This window comes from Apaloderma vittatum, unplaced genomic scaffold (assembly GCF_000703405.1).
Source record: "Apaloderma vittatum isolate BGI_N311 unplaced genomic scaffold, ASM70340v1 scaffold29071, whole genome shotgun sequence".
Lineage (NCBI taxonomy): Eukaryota > Metazoa > Chordata > Aves > Trogoniformes > Trogonidae > Apaloderma > Apaloderma vittatum.
This window is the reverse complement of record NW_009698970.1, coordinates 8,089-17,790: the sequence shown is the minus strand read 5'-3', so window position 1 is coordinate 17,790 and position 9,702 is coordinate 8,089.

Here is a 9,702-nt window from a genome sequence, read left to right as displayed (position 1 = left end):
TCGTCGACTTTCTGTGGTGTTGGCTGGGTGAGTTTGGGCTGTGGCTTTGGCAGGAGGACCTGCCCCGGCTCACCAGGAGCTCTTGAGGAGCCTGGATCGGGAGGAGTGACCTGGGAAATAAACTCAGATTAAAGTTGATCCAGGAAAGATGGTGCTGCTGAGCCTGTTCCCGGCCGTCACCGCGACGTTCGTGTCTCGTATCGTGGTTCTCCATTGGGGTGCAGCCTGATTTTTCCACCATCCTGAAGGTTCCCAACTTGCAGCGTTGCTGGTGTTTGTCTCTCCGGAGCTCGGTAATTTGTTACACCGACAGGTAAGATGCTAACGTTTGGTAACCAGCGTTTATGTGAATTAGAATGAGGAAAAACGAGTTTATGATACCACGGGAGTGCTGGAGTTCTGCTGCCAGGCCAGAGCAAAGGGCTGCTTGGTCCCTCGCAGCAGCAGCCAGAGCTCCAGAGAGCTTGTTTCTCAACATGAGCCAGCAAAGCACCATCAAACCTTTTGCGGAGAAGCACCGTGGACATTGGAACGGTGCCAGTGCGTTGAAATGAAAATCGGGCTGAACTTGGAAAGGCTGTTTGCTGCTTCTGTGTCCCCCTTTCTAGTTGCCTGAACTTGTGGGGATGTCTGTGTTTCTTTGCTTTTTGGTTTCTTGGGGTTTTTTCGTATTATTTTTAACAATTTCCCAGACCCGACGATGATGTTTATGGGGGCCAATGGTGCACCAAGAGATGAGCAGAAAGATGCTGGAACCTTCTGCGGCTCCTTCTGCAGTCACGTATGGGCAGGGTGCAGCGGGTGCAGGGTGGGAAATAATAGCAAACAAGCTCAAAATTGGTTTGGGACAGGATTAATCCAAGGTGACCAGGTTCTGACGGTCACCTTCTGGTGGCAGGGTTGATGTACCTCCCTGGTGCCACCCGTAGTCCTGAAACCACCTTTCCATATCTTGAGCCTAGAGAGGTCCTTGTTTTCCTGCTTGTACTGCCCAGCTGTCCTACTCCTCCTCCTCAGCCACTGAGCACCAGATGGACCAATCCCAAATCACATCTTTTCCAACTCTCCGCATTTTCCCCAAAATCCTCTTTGAGACAGTGAAACAAAACTGCTAATTCCTTCCTTACGTTCTCCTGCTCCTGCAGGAGTTCGTGTATGTTTGCTTGGCTTTGCTCGAGGGTCTCCAGTATCTCCTGAGACCTGGTTCCTCCCAACGCTGATGGGTTGGAGCCTTCCTCCAGGCCTGGAGACCTCCTGCCCCGGGGACCTCTTGCTGCGTGTCAAACAACTGACCTAGCACCCATGCCCTGGAAGGTCAGCAAGTCTTGGTCTGAAAAAGACAATATTTTATTTCCAGCATTCCCAAGCCGACTGGAAGAGGAAGAAGTGCCACGCGGCCAGCAGCCGAGAACAAAGCGGTTTGCTGAAGCATTCCTGGATGGTGGAAAATCAGGGAAGGCTTTAAAGCCAGCCACAGGTTTGTAGATCTAAAAGATAAATTTGCATTGACACTAATGATGCCAGAGGGGAAAGAGAAGACCTTTGTCAACGGCCCGTGTGATGCCTTAACCAGCTCCAGGCTTCCCGACGCTCACGGTGCTGAAATGCTCAAATTCCTGAAAATTCCTGTACTGGCTAAAATGTGGAGATGAAGCGTTAGATCACAGAAGGCAGCAAAATGATCTGAACAACTGTGTTAAAGCCAAATTTAGTTACAGAAAATGCCAAAAGCCCATCTGGGACCAGTCCATCCAGGCAAGTCTATGGGCATCCATGTAGGTTGCCTGGCCGGGAAGAGCACAGAGCTCCGTCCCGCTCCCCGTCATTCGTGTGTGCCTTGTGCCAATAACACAACATCATTAGAATTTGACAGTAAATTGTGTATTGTGTCCATATAAATGACACAGATTTGCAGACCAGACTGCCGACACCTCCGCTGCCACTGGATCTAAATGAAGCCCTGGAGGCAAACCTCGATTTAAAGGCAGCAGTGCAAGGGTAAAAAAAGACTTAGGGTGGGAAATTTCCACGGCCTCTCTGGCAGACAAGGAAAGGAGGTATCAGTCATTTAATTTTCAATCCCTGGACCAATAAATTCTTCCTTTACCTGCAGGACACACCACTGAAGTTAATTCATAGGTGTGAACTTGTGGATTTATGGTCTTGAGTCCCAGAATTACATCCTAAACTAAACACCGACCGAGGCATGTCACTGCAGTTCAGTGTTGGCCATTAAAAATATATTTCCCAGACAAAATAGCCCGTATTTCTTAATCCTGATGCCAAGTTTCAGTTAGATTTCACCTGCAGTCTCATGGCTTTGTCACCAGTGCTTTGCTGCCATCAGTCGCTTCTGTCCCACCTCTCGATCTCAGCGTGATGGAAACAATATGGAATTGCATAGCTACGTCGTTAGAGAGACTCCTAGTTCCGTGCCAGAAACTAATTGCTTAAAATAAGAAGCTTATCCACACTTCTCCTGTCTTAAATTAAAACTTGGATTAAAATAAAAGATAATTTCAGCTGGCAACTTATTCTAGGAAACCTCCTAAAAGGAGAAACTCAGAAATCATCAATCTAGTTATGATGAGAGCAGGGAAATTAAAAAAAAAAAGTCCCACTGTTGCTAATTTTCTTCTCGAGCAAATATATAAATAGTTTTTATTGGTCCTTTTTAAAATGACACATATTGAAACACTCTAGGTTTAAATAGCCACTGCCCTCTGAACAGGGAATGTGGTCAGGAGCTTCTGCTGCGCTGCATCTTCTCGGCTGGGCTGCAAACGTCCTCCTCAGCCTCAGCACCGGGATTTGGCCGAGCATCCTCTCCGCCAGGGAGCAATCTGCTTTCTGTCTCGCCCGACCTTCGGGACAAAAGATGTCGTCATCTCCCCATGGTGAGGAGGTGAGTTCACCTTTGCTGAAGAGGAATCCTGTTCTCTGGGCAGAGTTTGGTGGAGGAAAGGAGCGACAAGTCTCGACCCTGCCCGTACAGACACTGAGCCCTCTCGGGGTACCAAGTACCGCGCTCCCTCCTGCTCCCCAGTGATGTTGCCAGAGGTCTGGCAAAGCAGAAAAGCTTCAGTGGGGGCAGTCCTGGCTGTGATGTTGGGGCACAGCCGGCCGGTCCCCTCATTTTGGCAAGGTGTTGCCCCCGGAGCCATGGCACAAGGCGGCCCAGAGCCCTGGCTGCCGATGGGGAGAGCTCCCAGCCTAAACCTCTCTGCAGGCTGGGAGGGACAGACCAAGGTTTAGCATCTAATCCTGGACTAGAAAACCAGACCAAAATCCTGACCTGAATACGAGCCATTTCCAAACCTAACTCAAGTTGTACAGATCAGCATAACTTTTCTAGGAAACATGATTCTTCAAAATACTGGCTCCAGCTTACATGAACATTTTTACGTAAGGACAATAATCTGCTTTTTTTCCTGGAAGAGTAGACGTACGCTGTGATTTCTGTGCCACATCCCATGTAACTCTCAGGAATCCGAGTCTGGACAAGTGTGTGGCCTCACATTACACTCCAGAACAACTGGTCCTTCAGCATCGCCCCTTCGCCCTCCTGACAAGATGATGATAAAGAGGAACGATGCGATGGTTTTGGCACGGGGCAGCTGGCTCACACCTCACGGGCTCTAGCCCAGCCTCGTCACGTAGCACTTCTGCCAAGAGGAATGGGCTCATGCAATGTGGGAAGTGACCCCCCCCAGCTTGTGGGGTGAAGTCAGAACTGCGTGGGGTGTCCAGTGGTGGGATGAGCTGGTGTCCAACACCATGCAACCCTCTGCAGCTGCTTAAAGAGTGCAATCCCCACAGCCCTGCTGTGAATGGGAGCCAGGCTGGATAACCTCCCGAGGTCCCAATCCAGCAGAAATTACTCTACACTCTATAGCAAGGCAAGAGGATTGCCAAAAATGTCGCGGTGGCTGCTGACGTTCCTTGGAGAACAAAGCGTTGAGCTCTGCTGCGGCATCAAAATTGCCTTGCCTGCACGGGTGCAGCCGCACGCACTTCGCCTCTTGTGATGGGTGCTAAAAGGAGAGCAAACCAAAAAGCCAGACTCCTCTGTAAGGTAGCGATGAGCTGCTGGAGAAGACCTTCTCGTGGGGAAAAATCTCTTCCCCCTCCTTCCTTCAAAACTGCGCTATCGTAGGAGAAATACGAAGATCAATGACATTAAGCCAGGCAAATGACATGTAACCATCGACTTCTCCAACAGATTTAACTGCCTCTCCTATTTTTCTGTTGCCGGCAAGCAAATAATTCTTTGTTTCAGAGATGTATTTGTTCTATTACACCCTGAAAAATTTTTTAGTTCCTTCTTGTGAAGTTTTTGCCAATGGCTGTTCCTGAGCACTTGACACCTACCCTGTGCTGGTCAGTTCCTATTGCTCAAACGAATATTTCTGTGCCCAGACAGCAGGATCGTCCCTTCTGGGGCTAGATGACAAACAAGAACCATCTCCCAAAAACCTCCTTATTAAATTACTGTTTCCTCCCCAGCGCTGAACTGCTCGTGCTTGAAAAATTCAAATTAAATTTTTTGGATGTTTTTTGCTGCATTTATGAGGTCTCGAGTGGATTGCATTCTTAAAAACCAACCGAACAACAAATATCCAGGGAAGCACTGCGGGAGCATGCCGGCAGGGCTGGCCAGGCCATGAGCTCTTCCGTGGGGCCATTAAGTAGCTTTGCTTGACGGTATTTCCTAGAAATATGAACCATAGGTTCTACATCCAAACCGCCTTGTTTATGAGAGCTGAGCCCAGTTCTGGGAAGTTTTCCAAGGAAATTTTACCCAACGATTCCCTCCCACCTCCCCGAACAAAGCGTTCCCCAGCGTGTTGGAAGGGAACAGAATAAAACAGGCAATAAATGCTTAGGTATTGCACACAGGCACGGGGTACAAATGGAATAAGCTCGACGTTATTTTTCCAGCTTTTCCTATTCCGAGCTCAGCAGCCCATGGGAATAACCTTGACTGCTTCTTGTTGACAAGTCGTCTAATTCATCTTGATACCGATGACTAATACTCCGCGGGTAAAATCCTTGGCCCCGCCGAGGTCAAATGCAAAAGTCCTGTTAACTCTAATGGGGCCAGAACTTTACTCCCATCGTTGCCTGTCGTAGCGGCACCTTCACAGGTTCCTGCAGTCACCGGACCCGTCCAGCTGCCGAAATGCAAACCCTTCCCTCCCCGCTGACAAGCCTCAGGCGCTAGGTTGGCAGCGAGGAGTATTTTGGTGAGAAAAGCTGCTTTTATCACTCATCCCAGCATCAAGCATTGCCCATGGCTTGGGCTGGGCAGAGTGGGATTCAAGGGATGTGGCCACCCCTCAACATCGCTTCTCCTGCTCTGGGACAGTTCTCCAGCTGGCTTTCCAGGCTGAAATGGCAGGAGGAAGCAGGAAAACAAATTTTATGGGTTTTATTTTTGGTAGTTTTTCCCCAAAGAAACACGCCTGCACTGGTTAGGAAGTATTTATATTGCACCTGTGAAGGAACTGGACCCTGATTAATTAGATGTTAAATTACAGCAGCATTGACTTGGTTCAATTATACCATAAATCTCCCCAACATCTAACCAGGTGAAGAAAGAAGCAAAATCAGGCTCGATTCATCTAACTCCTCCACTGGAATGACCTGGAGCTTTCTAAATTGTTTGTGTTGGGGTTGGTGGTGTCGGGACCTGGATGTCCCCTCACTAGCCTCAGCTGGGACCCCCACCCCTGCCCAGGACCCCAGCCCAGCCCTGGGTTCTCCAACCTGCCCCAGTGATGCTGTAGGTCTCACACAACCTCAGGCCACAAGTTTTAGATTTATTTGACCCAACATTTAATTAAGTGCAACTTTCAGTACACATTGAAATCACTTGGCTTTTTCAGGAAAGAAGTGCCAACACAGTTAAGCAATAGCTATTATGAGCCAAGTTTTGCCCGTAGATCTCTGCCCCCTACCCCTGCCCTTCACTTCTTCTGCCTCCTCCTCAACAGGTGGACCAATCCAGACACGCAGTCTCCATCTGTCTTGGAGAAAAAGTGTGGGGAAACTGAAATCTGAGGGGTCCCTTACAAACGAGGCAGTGCTTTTGCTGGCAGTAAAGCCTCAGAGATGATTGCTGGTGGCATTGCAGCCCATGGTCACCCACGTCTTCCCTGCTTTCACCGTGCAGCACACAGTTAAAGATCATTAAAATAACATGGTCGCAGAACGGACAGCAATGCCTCCAGGTTAGGAGCAAAAAATCCCCACCCTCTTTTTTAGTTACTGGCAGTTACTCACGGAAAATATGTGTGTCTGTAAGAGAATCCTTTGTTTTTACTTATTTTTTGTAAAAGGTTACTTCGCGTCGCCACATAACGCTCAACAATGGCTGCAAACCTGTACTGAGTGGAACAACTATTTAAGAGTAAACAACAGTAGAAGGCCATGTGTCACAAGGTGCAAAGCAGATCTGCAACCCAAGGGTCCTGCCTGGTTGCGGTTTGGGGCTTCCAGCCCAAGAAAAAACACCCGTGGCAAGCGGTGTTGTTTTTCCTTTGAAGAGCACGAGCATGAAGATCCTTCGCTTCAACGCAGGTGGTGTTTAGGCAACAGCAGAGTTATGTTTTTCCAGCTGTCCATGACTGTGCCTCAGTTCTGACACAGAGAAGCCACCACCAGGTTTCGGATGGCCGAGGGCAGCGCTGAATCCTGGCTCTGCGTGCACCCAGCCTGCCAGGCTCTGCTTTCCCATTCAATGGATTGTGAACATTTTCCCCTCTGTGTGGTCTCAGTTCTCTTTGTTAGACCTTAGTGATGTCTCACTCCTGCTGCTGAAACACTCGTAGTTCTGTGTTGGGTTTAACATGTAAGAATCCACCGCTTTCATCTTCCTCGACGCGTTAAGTCTCACCGAGACCCACAGTGCTCTCCAAACGTTGGCGCAGGGATGGGTAGAGCTGTGAGAGTGTCCTGCTCCTCAGCAGGCTGGTGCAGCTCTTCTGAAGGGAAGAAGTGAATCTGAAATAAATGAGAAATTCAGAAGGAAACAAGAAAACATGGTCCCTTTCATTTTGGCCACACTGTAGCTAACCTGCTGCAGCTGCTGGTTCGACGGTAGAATTGCTCAAAGCCCAGCGCAGGGAACCTGCAACTACCTTGAGCATGTCTGAAAACTTCAGAGGACAAATGACGTGACGCGCTTCACTTTGCCAAACATACAACTGGCCACTTGCTGTTGCTTCAGCATCCTGGCAGACTGGCTGATGCTGATGGGCAAGGATTAAAAAAAAAAAAAGAAAGCGTTAGATAGTGAAAAACACTTGCCCTGTGCAAGGTTACTCCAGCCAGAATTCATCACCTCGCAGCCCTCCAGATACTGTCGTGGATGAATAAAAAGCAGCAAACTGAATAGCAGCTGAGTATTTAAAACTTTTTTTTTTTTTTTGCAAACTTTTTCAGCTCTGTCGAGTGCTTCACATCTGGCTGTATCCCGGTCCGTTTAATCATGGGGGGGACATATATGAGAAGCAGTCACCCTCTTCAAAAAGCTTATTTCTGCTTTTGGGCTTCCCTTTCTGCTATCTATTAGGTCTCCATATCCACAGCAGCTCCCTCGCAGCCTCCTGCTGCTCTGATTGTCTTTGACAAGGGCAATGCAATGGGGGTGGGGAAGGATGATGGAAAACACGACGATTTTATCAGCAGCCTGTTGTACCTACTATTATGAAATGAGAAATAAAACCCATGTGTGAAATACCAGCCTTGGTACTAAATCACAAAGCCCATAAGGCTGTTAAGCATAGGGGAGGCTGGGATGAGGGAGATCGATGGTCTCAGACGAAAGCCAGCTGCCCAGCACCTTCTGACAGCAACCAGTAGCAGATGCTTAAGGAGAACACAGGAGAAGGCAAACGCCGAGTGACCCCCTCTCTGCGCCATCCTCTTTGCCATCACCAGCAGACTCTCCAGGGACCTCTCATGCCAGATGCTTCTTCCCAGATGCTCCATTTGCCAATGAGATTTTGCCCAATCCTTTTTAAAGCCATCTGCATCTTGGTCTCCACAACATCCTACGGCTACGGGTTCCACTGCTCATCTACATGTTGTCTGAGCGTTTCAATGTCTTCACGGGCAAATCTTCTAACAGCAGCAAGAAGGCACAGGGCAGCACCTCAGGAATTCAGTTACCCAGCACTGAGGTTTTCTGCCTCCTCGTCCCTACCGACAAACCCAGCAGGCCTAAAAAAGCTTTGGGGGATATTCACAGCAAGCGCAGGAGGCAAACGGGAGCTGGTACGTGAGCTCCTTGACTCACCGCAGGGGAAGACGACTCAAGACCATCAGGCTTATCTGAAATCTGAGGTTGCGTCCAAGCACTTAAATGCAACAGGATCTGCAGGACTTTTCTATTGTTTATTTCTTCTGGCCCTTTCAGTCAGGAGCAGCACAGTCTCACACCATCCCGTGTAACGGCAAACTAGACCACAAGCCCATGGAAATATGAGCAAAATGGGTCTTTTAACCCCCCTCTGAAGCAGCTAATGGGCCTTCTAAACTTTCACAGCTCCTGAAGGATTCACCATGTACGCTCATCTCAGTTAAAATAGCCAGTCCTGTAAACTCGGCCTTACCCAAAGATCCTCAACCAGATGAAGGGTGTTTGAGGGCTTTGTGTACCCTGTATTTCACCTCCTCCTTTCGATCTTCCTTCCTTTAAATCTCTGGCTCTAATAACGGTATAGCAAGACCTTCCCTTCTGCCTCTGCACCTCTATCAGTCACTTTCTCTAGTCCATTCCTCTTTTCATTTTTCCTGGAAAAACTTCATCTCTGTGTTTCCCATCAAAAGGGTTGGATTGTGATTAATGGAAGCAACGGGAAAGCAAGCACCTCTACACATCAGATTAAAGTGTGACGTAGCGGTCGCCTATTTGTTTCAGGGAAAACCAGGCTTGCCAGAGCAAATCCGTTGGCAGAGACACGTATTTATATGCACACGTTGTCTCTTTATTCGGTAGGGAGGATCTTTAGGATAGATCTTAAAGGAGCCACTGCCATGGAACTCTTCAGAAGGTATCACCAAGCAGGTAGATGACTGCAAGGGCATGGGCAATAAGCAAAGTTCCCAATTGTCTGCAACAAGGCACCTTTGGCAGAAGGTCCCACAGGTTGATAGCACTTTGAGTGATCCACCAGCCTGCAAGGAGTTCTCGCTGTAGCAGCAGTTTGAATTTTCCAGCTCCTTCCTACCAACGTTAATGTCTATGGGATAAAGTGTCCTCATGCTTCTAGGACCCAAGTTATCTCAGGTGTCTCCCTGAACAGCACTGGGACAAGTATAAGGTAAGAAAGTAAAGAGTAAAGAGGGAAGGAAGAAGTTTTATTGACCTTCATGTAACTCTGAATAAGAAAACGGTGAGCCAAGTCTCAGTGGGATGTGACAAAGGTGTGCGCCTCTGTGTATGTACGCCACAAACTATCGAGGAGGCACCAGCACTGCAAAGTTATTTGCTGGGCACCCAAGGCTGCTGCTGTAACGAGTTGCCTCCTGCAGAGAACATCAGCAACCATGGGATTCACCGCATTTCCCACCAGGCCTGGTCATTTTAGGAAAGGTCCAGCTACACGCGTATTGCTTTGATCATTGCTTCTTGAGTTAACAAATACGGCTTGACATGAAATCCAAAAATGCCAGAAATGCCTTTTGTCCATCAGC